The sequence below is a fragment of the Aquarana catesbeiana genome, linkage group LG02 (assembly GCF_042186555.1).
Source record: "Aquarana catesbeiana isolate 2022-GZ linkage group LG02, ASM4218655v1, whole genome shotgun sequence".
In the NCBI taxonomy this organism is placed as follows: domain Eukaryota; kingdom Metazoa; phylum Chordata; class Amphibia; order Anura; family Ranidae; genus Aquarana; species Aquarana catesbeiana.
This window is the reverse complement of record NC_133325.1, coordinates 511,336,071-511,349,607: the sequence shown is the minus strand read 5'-3', so window position 1 is coordinate 511,349,607 and position 13,537 is coordinate 511,336,071. Positions and strand designations below refer to the sequence as shown.

Sequence of the window (13,537 nt, the reverse complement as noted above, 5' to 3'; positions counted from 1 at the left end):
ACCAGGCACATACGAGACAATGCATTTTACCTTGTCCTTGTGGTGAGACTTCTATGGAATAGAAGCCCAACAAAGTCCCACCGTATCTGGTGTGAATATATCCTCAAGCAGTACCATCATGTGTCTGAACTGTCCCAACTTCACTCTGCAGCATGATAATGACCCCATAACCCAAACATTTGCCCAAAACAGATCATTTGGACACCACAGAGTCCAGATCTTAACATCATTGTGCCAGTCTGGGAATACTTGTAGAGGAAAAAAGGAAGCATGACAATCAAAGTATTTGATGCAACTGTGTAACATTCTCCACTTGTCTAAAAGCAAAGGATTGCAAGACCAAATATTGATTTCATTTATCATTTTTTATCTTCTTAACTGCACTTTCCAGGCAGTTTCCCTGTTAATAACACATTCATGATATTATATCACTTGTCTAACAGCAATTTTACACAATTGCCTAAAAGTTTTGCACAGTGCTGTGCAGACTCCAAAGCTCTAACAAAGTATGAATTTGGTTGCCTGTTTGTCTACCACCCTCATCTGAAAAAACGTATACCTTAGAACAACATATTTCAACAGCAGCTGGGAACATTCAAACATGTACTTCCCAGTCAGAGAAAGGAAAATTCAAATATGCTTGTTAAATATGAAGTACTTAAAACACATTGGAAAAGCAAGCTGCTGAAATAATACTAATTACTGCCTGTTTGTCTACCTCTTTATCCTGTCAGCTAGAAAAGAAAAATGTGTATGTATGCATGCAAGACAGGGACCTTAGATTGTAAGCTCCTTCAGGGCAGGGACTGATGTAAATGTACAATATGTAAAGTACTCTGTAAATTGTCAGTGCTGTATAAATACCTCTAATAAATCAATAAACTGCTCATATGCTCAGGTTTCCATGGACTACATGCAATGAATCATGGGCTAAGTAATGAAAATTCCACAAAGTCCTATCATTACTCATATATAAAGGTCTTACAGCAAAGGAAAATGCTACTATGTTTTCTTTATATCCCATACATCTTTGTCTGTGCACTCCTCCTGTAATTGACTGGGTGAAAATCTGGCAGCCTGTAGATGAAATGTAGCAGAGGACAATTAAAGCAGTATTAAACCCAAAACCAAAGATGTAATATATTGCAGCTTACAAATTATTAGATGTGGTAGCTGCATTAGTTTTATTTTTTTGTTTTTTTTCCTATTTTATTTTCACCAGGTGCCAGTCAGTAACACACTCCCTGTATTAGGGTGCATATACCCTGGATGAAGTAGCAACAAAGACACCTTTGGACAGCAGCATTGTCACTGTGGGAAAGGGCTATTGTTAAATGTATTAGCAGATTTAGATACTCTAAACCAGTGGTTCTCAACCTCTCTAGTGCCGTGACCCCTTGATAAAATTTCCCAAGTTGCTGGGGGCCCCCAACAGTAAAATTATTTTCGGAGCGTAGGTTGTCAGCACCCAAGGCAAGACAAGTAATTTGCTTTCCTAACCCACGGACATTTAGCTTTCTCTGAGTCCCTTCCACTCATACAGTATTAAAACCCCTTATGGTACATTTTAGGACGTACCACTCTTTCTTGTTGTTCTCCTTTTATCTCTCTCTATCCTAATTTCTTGTTTTTTTCCCCATCCCCCTCTCTAGCTGTCTTTCTTGTTTTTTCTCTTATTCTTTCTCCCCCTTTGTTCTGATCAGCCAACTTAGGTGCTCTTGATAAAGGTCATCTGCTGATCTGAGAACTGTAGTGGGGACTGTTAATGGCAACCATAATCACAGGTGTTACTCACTGTGTCTCTGACATTGTGGTGTTTCGTAGCAGTGACACCTATGCCGAAATCAGGAGATAGGGTCTCCTCCAGCCCCTCCCACCTCATATTCCTCACCAGTCAGCTGACCTCTAGTCTCTGCCCCCCAGCCATGCCGTGAACAGAATGGGTGGCTGCGAAGAGGCTGAGTGGGCGGCCGCAGGCTCCAGGAACAGCCCTGCTGGGCGGCTGCAAAAAGGCTGGCTTCAGGAACAGCCCAGGATTCAGTGACCCCTAACAAATTGTCATTCGACCCCCAGGTTGAGAACCACTGTTTTAAACAATCCCCCCGCAAGTATTCAAAAAGGTAAATGGAGAAGGATTTGCTACACTCAAGAGTGTAGTGGACTATATGACTATGGCCTAGCAGAAACTGCGCTGACTCTATTCAGAGAAGGTCTCCTCTATCCAGCAGGTCACAAAAGGTATAAAGCTTGAAGAGAGTCAAGCATTGCAAGCAGTGCAGCCCAAGATAATGGAAAAAGACTGCACTATAGAGAGGCGTGTGGTATTGAAAGGTATGCAACTCACAAGCATAAGTTTCTACCAGCATACTGTATGAATGCAGGGAACGCAAACAATTCTGCAAAATTGCATTGCACTGCATGAGGTGCAGTAACACCAGTAGAGCTGGCTAGATAAGGATACCTGATCCAAAGGGAAAAAGTAGAGATAAAAGCGGAAGCCTGAGAATCCATAAACCAATCAGGATGAACAAACTCCCACTTGCAAAAGTGGAAAAGTTGGTACCTTTCTAATAGAAGGTTAGGCAGATTTCTGGCCTTAAGATGCGCTGTGTAAATGGGAAGTAGAAAGATCACCTGTGAGGTACAGAAGTACTAAATGAGTTATGGGGTTTTTTCATGACATACCAAGAGCTCCTGTGTTTACGTTGCACACAAGAGGCCTCAGGAATAATAGTGTCAAGGGTGGAATCAAAAAGACATCTAATCTTAAAGAGAGACTAAAACAAATGTTCATTTTGGGTGCCCTTGGCATGCAGAGTATGAAGCCAAAGTGCCTTATGCATCTCAGAAGACATTAAGCCCATGCAAGACACAAATTTAAATTAATGCAAGAGACCAAAACAGCTGAATCGCAGGGTAGAAGACAATTGCTCCAAGAGCTCCAGGACATGAGAGTTTATCCTTGAGATGGAGTGGTCTAGTTTAACGGAGGTGATCCACACTATCATTAATTCTCCTCAATAAGGGGATGGATTATACCAGATGACTCAAACTAAGGCCAAAGTACAGAACCTGACTGATAGTCAGTGGAATAAAGATAAGATCATCATCAGAATGTTCACTGGTATGTTTATTTAAAGTGGATTACAGGAGTATCTACAGTTACCAGAGAACACATATATCAATAAATTCCCTTTTAGGGGAAAAGCTTTCTTTAACATTGTCAGGAGGAAGCCATCATCCTACAGGTTGTTTCCAGTCCTCATTGAGGTACGTTTTGCATACCTAGTCAGTTAGGAAGGCCATAAAAGACTCTATGGTTAGAACAGCAGGCTGGTCCTCCAACTGCAGCTTAGAATGCACTGCATCAGAGTATTAACAACTCCTTGAAAAATTAATATGGAAGGCTGTAAAGACTCTGAATCATAGATGGCCATAGGATTTATTTAATTTTTCAATACATTCAATTTCAATTATTAATTTTAATTTCAACATGCTTGCACCTCCCAGTTTGATTTAGTCTCATTTGGTTTAGAGTCCACAAGAATGGAAGTGCTTCTGAGAGAGGAAGCTTTATCCAAGTCTCACTCAAAGCTCTATATGACCTTGCAACAACCTATTTCAGTTAAATGCAGGTAAACATGAACATTAGACTTGCCCATTCTAGACAATGATGACTGAAATGTTCTGCGGGAGTGCCCGTTTAGTCACCTAATCTAAGCTAGAGATACACTATATTACCAAAAGTATTGGGACACCTGCCCTTACACGCACATGAACATTAATGGCATCCCATTCTTAGTCCGTAGGGTTCAATATTGAGTTGGCCCACCCTTTGCAGCTATAACAGCTTCAACTTTTCTGGGAAGGCTGTCCACAAGGTTTAGGAGTGTGTCTATGGGAATGTTTGGCTTGCAGTCTCCACTCTAATTCATTCCAAAGGTGTTCTATTGGGTTGAGATCAGGACTTTGTGCAGGCCAGTCAAGTTCCTCCACCCCAAACTAGCTCATCCATGTCTTTATGGAGGGGGATAATGGTGTAGGTTGTTTTTAAGGGGTTGGACTTGGCCCCATAGTTCCAGTGAAGGTAACTCTTAAGGCGTCAGAATACCAGAACATTTTGGCCAATTTTATGCTTCCAACTTTGTGGGAACAGTTTGGGGATGTCCCTTCCTGTTCCAACATGACTGCACACCGGTGCACAACGTGCCTGACCTCACAAATGCGCTTCTAGAAGAATGGTCAAACATTTCCATTGGGACACTCCTAAACCTTGTGGATAGCCTTCCCAGAAGAATTGAAGCTGTTATAGCTGCAAAAGGTGGGTCATCTCACTATTGAACCCTACGGAATAAGACTGCGATGCCATTAAAGTTTATGTGCATGTAAAGGCAGGCATCTCAATACTTTTGGTAATATAGTGTAGATTAGTGCAATTTAAAATAATTTATAGATATAATTTTACACCAACCAGGCTTGGTAAATTCTCTATTGATCATGTCAATTCTTGTTGGAGATGTTCCTGTTTAGGCACAGACTTCATATAATTTTGACATGCCCGGTATAGGGCTATACTGGTCCCTTTGTGTTAAAGATGTCTGCTATCAAAATTCCTCAAGATATATTATTCTGCCTGTTGGGTCTTGTGGAATCCCTAGCCCTGAGAAAGGCAACTAGTAAGGTATTTGGTATATTACTATTCAATGCTAAAAAACTAATTGTTTTACACTGGAAATCTCTTGCTTAACCAACCTTAGCTAACTGGAAGTCTCTGGTGAACTCTGTCCTCCCTTTATACAAAGCTACCTATAACAGAAGAGGATGTCGATCTAAATTTAAAAGGTCTTGTCTGTATGGCTAGAGAGTCCTGATACAGCAGCTAAAACTATTAAATAATCACTTTTTGGTTTCATGGTCAGAGAGTTGTCCTCTTTGTTGAGTACAGTTGCCCTGACACAGATTTATTGTCAGCAAACGGAATGCATCCTTTGTTGTGTGAGGCTTTATGACATTTATTGATATTCTCTGTATCATGTGTGAAATAGACCTGAGCTTATGTTTGTATATGGCCATTACTGCTGTGGACATTGACCATTGTTTTCTTGCCTCAGACTGTAAATGTGATTGATGGTCTGTTTGGTAATGTGGAGCACAACTTTTTACTTTCAAGTTGTTTCCAATTGCTGCTGTACTGACTTGTTTTGTAAAATTTTATAAAATTCTTTAACCACTTGCCGACCGGGCCATAGCCGAAAGACGGCAACAGCGCGGTCGGCTAGTTCTGGGTGGACGTCCATGGACGTCCTCCCAGAATACTGCTCTCGCGCGCCCCCTGGGGCGCGCACCCGAGAACTTCCGTGACCGCCGGGTCCAGAGGACCCGGCGCATCACGGATCACGGTAAACGGCCGCTGATCGCGGCCGTTTACCATGTGATCGCTCCGTCAAATGACGGAGCGATCACATGTCAACAGACCGGCGTCATCTCATGACGCCGGTTCCTCCCGCCCCTCTCTGTACCGATCGGTACAGTGCGAGGGGAGAGGGGGAGGGATCGGATGGCAGCACCGCTGTGGGCTGCATGTGTAGTGCCCACAGCGGTGCTCAGTGACAATTGCTGTCACATCCATCCATCCCTCAATGCTCAGCCAACCCTGCAATACTCTGCATAACACCCTGCAATACTCTGCATAACACCCTGCAATACTCTGCACTATACCCTGCAATACTCTGCACTATACCCTGCAATACTCTGCATAACACCCTGCAATACTCTGCACTATACCCTGCAATACTCTGCATAACACCCTGCAATACTCTGCATAACACCCTGCAATACTCTGCACTATACCCTGCAATACTCTGCATAACACCCTGCAATACTCTGCATAACACCCTGCAATACTCTGCACTATACCCTGCAATACTCTGCATAACACCCTGCAATACTCTGCATAACACCCTGCAATACTCTGCATAACACCCTGCAATACTCTGCATAACACCCTGCAATACTCTGCACTATACCCTGCAATACTCTGCACTATACCCTGCAATACTCTGCATAACACCCTGCAATACTCTGCATAACACCCTGCAATACTCTGCACTATACCCTGCAATACTCTGCACTATACCCTGCAATACTCTGCACTATACCCTGCAATACTCTGCACTATACCCTGCAATACTCTGCATAACACCCTGCAATACTCTGCATAACACCCTGCAATACTCTGCATAACACCCTGCAATACTCTGCATAACACCCTGCAATACTCTGCATAACACCCTGCAATACTCTGCATAATACCCCGCAATACTCTGCATAACACCCTGCAATACTCTGCACTATACCCTGCAATACTCTGCATAACACCCTGCAATACTCTGCACTATACCCTGCAATACTCTGCACTATACCCTGCAATACTCTGCATAACACCCTGCAATACTCTGCATAACACCCTGCAATACTCTGCACTATACCCTGCAATACTCTGCACTATACCCTGCAATACTCTGCACTATACCCTGCAATACTCTGCATAACACCCTGCAATACTCTGCATAACACCCTGCAATACTCTGCATAACACCCTGCAATACTCTGCATAACACCCTGCAATACTCTGCATAATACCCCGCAATACTCTGCATAACACCCTGCAATACTCTGCACTATACCCTGCAATACTCTGCATAACACCCTGCAATACTCTGCACTATACCCTGCAATACTCTGCACTATACCCGGCACTACTCTGCATAATACCCGGGCACTACTCTGCAATATACCCGGGCACTACTCTGCAATATACCCGGGCACTACTCTGCAATATACGCGGGCACTACTCTGCAATATACCCCGCAATACTCTGCAATATACCCCGCAATACTCTGCAATATACCCCGCAATACTCTGCAATATACCCCGCAATACTCTGCAATATACCCCGCAATACTCCGCAATTTTTAACCAGTTCCCGCCCACAGTCATATGACATCCCTGACTTTGAGCGGGTATATCTGAATGATGGGTGCAGCTACAGGCATCATTCAGATATCAGCTTTTTCAGCCAGCGATTTCCTACACCATAGGAATGATCATAGCTGCTGTTCCACTGCTTGATCATTCTTATGGGAGGCGAGAGGGGACGCCCCCCCTTCCCGCCACCCTCCGGTGCTTCTACCGACTCACCGCTACGATCGAAGCCAAGATCGTTTTTTTTTTATTATTATTTCAGGCTTCCCAGCCTAGAGGTGAGATGTGGGGTCTTATTGACCCCATATCTCACTGTAAAGAGGACCTGTCATGCCATATTCCTATTACAAGGATGTTTACATTCCTTGTAATAGAAATAAAAGTGATCAAAAAATTTTTTTGGGGGGAAAAAGTGTCAAACTAAAATAAATAAAGTAAAATAAACAATAAACAAAAAAAAAAAAAAAATTTAAAGCGCCCATGTCCGTGTGCTCGCATGCAGAAGCGAACACATACGTAAGTCCCGCCCACATATGAAAACGGTGTTCAAACCACACATGTGAGGTATCGCTGCGATCGGTAGAGCGAGAGCAATAATTTTGGCCCTAGACCTCCTCTGTAACTCAAAACATGTAACCAGGAAAAAATTTTAAAGCGTCACCTATGGAGATTTTTAAGTAGCGACGTTTGGCACCATTCCACGAGAGTGTGCAATTTTGAAGGGTGACATGTTGGGTATCTATTTACTCGGCGTAACTTCATCTTTCATATTATGCAAAAACATTGGGCTAACTTTACTGTTTTGTTTTTTTTTAAAGCACAAAACTGTTTCTTTCCCCAAAAAAACGCGTTCGAAAAATTGCTGCACAAATACCGTGCGAGATAAAAAGTTGCAACAACCGCCATTGTATTCTCTAGGGTCTTTGCTAAAAAAAATATATATAATGTTTTGGGGTTCTATGTAATTTTCTAGCAAATAAATTATGATTTTTACATGTAGGAGAGAAATGTCAGAATTGGCCTGGGTTCTCCAGAACGCCTGGAGGTGCTCCCCTGCATGTTGGGCCTCTGTATGTGGCCACGCTGTGTAAAAGTCTCACACATGTGGTATCGCCATACTCGGGAGTAATAGCAGAATGTGTTTTGGGGTGTAATTTGTGGTATGCATATGCTGTGTGTGAGAAATAACCTTCTAATATGACAATTTTGTGAAAAAAAAAAAAAAGAAAAAAAAAATCTTGATTTTGCAAAGAATTGTGGGAAAAGATGACAATTTCAAAAAAACTCACCATGCATCTTTCTAAATACCTTGGAATGTCTTCTTTGCAAAAAGGGGTCATTTGAGGGGTATTTGTACTTTTCTGGCATGTTAGGGTCTCAAGAAATGAGATAGGCCGTCAGTAATTCAGGTGTGATCAATTTTCAGATATTGGCACCGTAGCTTTTGGACTCTCTAACATTCACAAAGACCAAATAATATACACCAAGTTGTACTTATTTTTACCAAAGATATGTAGCGGTATAAATTTTGGCCAAAATTTACGAAGAAAAATTACTAATTTGCTAAATTTTATAACAGAAACAAAGAAAAATTCATTTTTTTACCAAATTTTCAGTCTTTTTTCTTTTATAGCGCAAAAAATAAAAAACCCAATGGTGATTAAATACCACCAAAAGAAAGCTCTATTTGTGTGAAAAAAAGGATAAAAATTTCATATGGGTAAAGTGTTGTATGACTGAGTAATTGTCATTCAAAGTGTGAGAGCACCGAAAGCTGAAAATTGGTCTGGTTAGGAAGGGGGTTTAAGTGCCCAGTGGTCAAGTGGTTAAAAGAGAATTTCTGAAAAAAGATATGGTAATAGAAGTCTCAGGCACACTCCAAGAGGAAGAGGTCCAGTAGGGTTTAGAATTAGATTCTCTTGTGGAAGGTGCCAGAGGTTTTTTTTAACTCCTGCAAGCAGATCATTGCATTACTTCTGCACACACCCATAAAAAATTCAAAGAGGATATTAAAGGTCTTGTGGGCATATGTGATATCTCATACTCATGATGCTGAGCTGTGTACAGTGCCTTGAAAAAGTATTTATACCCCTTGAAATTTTCCATTTTGTCATGTTACAATCAAAAACATAAAATGTCATTTATTGGGATTTTATGTGATAGACCAACACAAAGTGGCACATAATTGTAAAGTGGAAGGAAAATGATAAATGGTTTTCAAAACGTTTTACAAATAACTATCTGAAAAGTGTGGCGTGCATTTGTATTCAGCCCCCCTGAGTCAATACTTTGTAGAACCACCTTCCGCTGCAATTACAGCTGCAAGTCTTTTTGGGTATGTCTCTACCAGCTTTGCACATCTAGAGAGTGAAATTTTTGCCCATTCTTCTTTGCAAAATAACTCAAGCTCTGTTAGATTGGATAGAGAGCATCTGTAAATAGCAATTTTCAAGTCTTGCCACAGATTTTCAATTGGATTGAGGTGTGGACATTGACTGGGCCACTCTAACACATGAATATACCTTGATCTAAACCATTCTATTGTAGCTCTGGCTGTATGTTTAGGGTCATTGTCCTGCTGGAAGGTGAACCTCTGCCCCGGTCTCAAAGTCTTTTGTAGACTCTAACGAGTTTTCTTCTAAGATTTCCCTGTATTTGGCTCCATCCATCTTCCCATCAACTCTGACCAGCTTCCCTGTCCCTGCTGAAGAAAAGCATCCCCACAATATGATGCTGCCACCACCATGTTTCACGTGGGGATAGTGTGTTCAGGGTGATGTGCAGTGTTAGTTTTCCGCCAAACATAGCGTTTTGCTTTTAGACCAAAAATCTCAATTTTGGTCTCATCTGACCAGAGCACCTTCTTCCACATGTTTGCTGTGTCCCCCACATGGCTTCTCGCAAACTGCAAATGAGACTTCTTATGGCTTTCTTCTTGCCACTCTTCCATAAAGGTCAGATTTGTGGAGTGCACGACTAATAGTTGTCCTGTGGACAGATTCTCGCACCTGAGGTGTGGATCTCTGCAGCTCCTCCAGAGTTACCATGGGCCTCTGTCTGCTTCTCTGATTAATGCTCTCTTTGCCCAGCCTGTCAGTTTAGGTGGATGGCCATGTCGTTGTAGGTTTGTAGTTGTGCCATACTCCTTCCATTTTCATATGACGGATTGAACAGTGCTTCGTGAGATGTTCAAAGCTTGGGATATTTTTATATAACCTAAACCAGCTTCAAAATTCTCCACAACTTTATCCCTGACCTGTCTAGTGTGTTCCTTGGCCTTCATGGTGCTGTTTATTCACGAAGGTTCTCTAACAAACCTCAGAGGGCTTCACAGAACAGCTGTTATACTGAGATTAAATTACACACAGGTGGACTCTATTTACTAATTAGGTGACTTCTGAAGGCAATTGGTTCCACTAGATTTTAGTTAGGGGTATCAGAGTAAAGGGGGCTAAATACAAATGCACTTTTCAGATATTTATTTGTAAATAAATTTGAAAAACATTTATTGTTTTCCTTCCACTTTACAAATATGTGTTGGTCTATCACATAAAATCCCAATAAAATACATTTACCTTTTTGGCGGTAACATGACAAAATCTGAAAAATGTCGAGGGGTATGAATACTTTTTCAAGGCACTGTAATACTCCAATAAGGGCGACTCTTTAGTAATAGGGGGACACAGAATCTTTGGTACAGGTATTGGTCCCCTTTGGAGATACCTTGAAGTTGCCTCATTCACAATAAAGTATGATCTGTGGTCAAATGTTGCGGTGGGTCTGTGTCTTTGAAAAGACCAAAGTGAGAAAATGCCCCAGGTACTCATAAGCTTAAGAAGCTGATGTTGATGAGGGTCACAGGCTGCCAGAGGTGACTAAGTCACTGTAGGTAGGCAGTAGCTCAGAACCTGGAACTCAGACGACCCACAAGTTGTCTTAGAATCAGGAAGTGTCACAGGAAGTTGCTTCCTCATGGCTGAATGGTGAGAGAAAGTATGTGCAATGTGTGCAACACTCTACATATCGGTTAACTTTGGCTCTCAGTACCCTCAGCCTCAACTGTTACCATGGTATAAGATGTGGTAACAGGAAATTTAAAACGCTGCTTAATGGTACAAACTGTGATATAGCTCCCAATGCGACCTAACTTAGTGGTTGAGTCCTCAGAGACTGGGTCAGATCATAGGCTCTGCCATGGCTCTAAGACTGGAGAGCACTTTGTGGCTAGCCAACACAGTCAGGGTCTGAAAAGCACCACAATGGATAGTGTTAGAAGTTCACATTTTATTAAAGCCCTCAATTAAAGCGGTGTTCTGCCCAAAAAAATTAAAAGCCAGCTGTTTTTTTTACTTTTGGGTGGAACTCCGCTTTAAGTGGAGTTTAAAGTTTTAAAATGATAATTCACTTAAGGCCCTATGGCCTAACGGCTAACAAACAGCACAAAGAGATCTGGAAAGTGCCACAATGCAGAGCCAAGTGCCCAGAGGTCATATTCCAGCTGCCCTTGCAATCTTCAGTCCAGCAGGTCCTGGTACAACCTCCAAATCTGTTGCTGAGGTTACACTAACCCAGATATCCTCTGTGTAGAGACAAGCTCAAGTAATGTTTCTCAAAATCTTTATTGAAATTACCAAAGAAAAATGTCAATGTAGTATCCAAATGAAGAAAAAAATTAATTAAATAGGCAAAATTATAGTTAGAGTATTTTGTAAGCAGACCTGAGGAAAAGGAGTCCAACTTCCTAGAACACTAATGCCTGTACACACGGTCGGACTTTGTTCGGACATTCCGACAACAAAATCCTAGGATTTTTTCCGTCGGATGTTGGCTCAAACTTGTCTTCCATACACACGGTCACACAAAGTTGTCGGAAAATCCGATCTTTCTAAACGCGGTGACGTAAAACACGTACGTCGGGACTATAAATGGGGCAGTGGCCAATAGCTTTCATCTCTTTATTTATTCTGAGCATGCGTGGCACTTTATCCGTCGGATTTGTGTACACATGATCGGAATTTCCGACAACGGATTTTGTTGTCGGAAAATTTTATAGCCTGCTCTCAAACTTTGTGTGTCGGAAAATCCGATGGAAAATGTGTGATGGAGCCTACACACGGTCGAAATTTCCGACAACAAGGTCCTATCACACATTTTCTGTCGGAAAATCCGATCGTGTGTACGGGGCATAACAGTCTTGGTGATGGGAGGCAGAGTTATACAGGGGCTGACATAACATTTTTTGTCAGCGTCCAAAACTCCTGAAGGTGGCAGTATAACCCATATATCTAGGAATTACTATGTTCCTGTGTCCCTCAATAGACGATAAAAAAAGTATATTTGTTTAAAATGATTCTCTTTATTCTCAATGGCTTGGCAGAAAATTTTAAAAACGGTAGTTATTACTATCATATTTCTAATGCAATAGGTATACAATTGGTTACAATGTAATTTTGTTTGTGGCACATGTGATTATGCTGCTACCTGTTACTATATTACCAAGATGAGAACCACGCATATATGCACATTCAACGTAATTATTAATGTATAATAAAAATAAAATAAAAAATACTTTCTTACTTTGAAATAGGTCATTGCTAAACCCTCTGTGAGGTTTTTTTGTGTGTGTGTCTCAAAAAAGGGGGGTTTTCTTTGTTTCCATTTCTGGAGACACAATAGGAACTGGATGTAAAAGTGATAGAAATTCTCTGTTAAGACAGATGTTACTGGAATAGCTGTCTCCAATGAAACAGTTTCCGTAGTCTCCGATTTTAGTAACAACTGTAAATTTTGGATTGCCTATAACTTTCTGTCCCCAGTGGCAATTGTCACCATGGCAAAGAGTGAAAAAATATTTGAGAGATGTTCTAACACCTTGCTATCATATGCAAAAAGGTGGTTTTAGACACACTTTAGATGGTATTTAACAAAATCCAAATAGTTCCATGAGGCTGTGGTAATAATTAGTGAGCATGCTTATTACGTATAGTACAAAATGATTTAACCATACCAAACATTTAAAAAACGGTATTAACCCTTAATATATGAGTGCAATAAATTGCAGCTTACCAATCTTTAAATGTTATAGCTGCCTTCGTTTTATTTTTTATGCCTTTTTTTTCTTTATTTTTATCTGGAGATACAGCTACTATGCACTTGTGTTGTGGGCTGTCCCCACACTGGATGGAGGAGCAACAGACACACCTTTGGACAGTAGCACTGTCAAACTGCACAGAGGGTGGCATTAGATGCACTACCAGATTTAGATAGACTTGACTAACAATTTAAAGCCGAATAAGTTAACACTTTAGGATAAAGGTTTTACATAAATGAAAGCTGACCATTGTAAGTCCCCCTGGTCAGTGGTTGATGGATTGTTTCAAATCTCTAACTGCCAGCTTGGTCTGTTATAGGAAGATGAAAAACAACAGACTTACTGGCAGGATCAACATGTAAAAATAAAGGAAAAAAGCTTTTTTAAATATAAAACAAATGCAGCTACCACATTTATTAACTGGTAAACTTTAATAGAAAACAGTTTTGATTTTGGGTTTAA

The 13,537-nt window shown here is 41.1% G+C and overlaps 1 protein-coding gene across 1 annotated transcript in view; it reads right to left on the bottom strand.

Annotated features, from left to right (window-relative positions):
• PLXNA2 (plexin A2) overlaps nucleotides 1-13,537 on the bottom strand; it is a 518,514-nt gene that overhangs the window by 429,198 nt on the left and 75,779 nt on the right. The window lies entirely within an intron of this gene.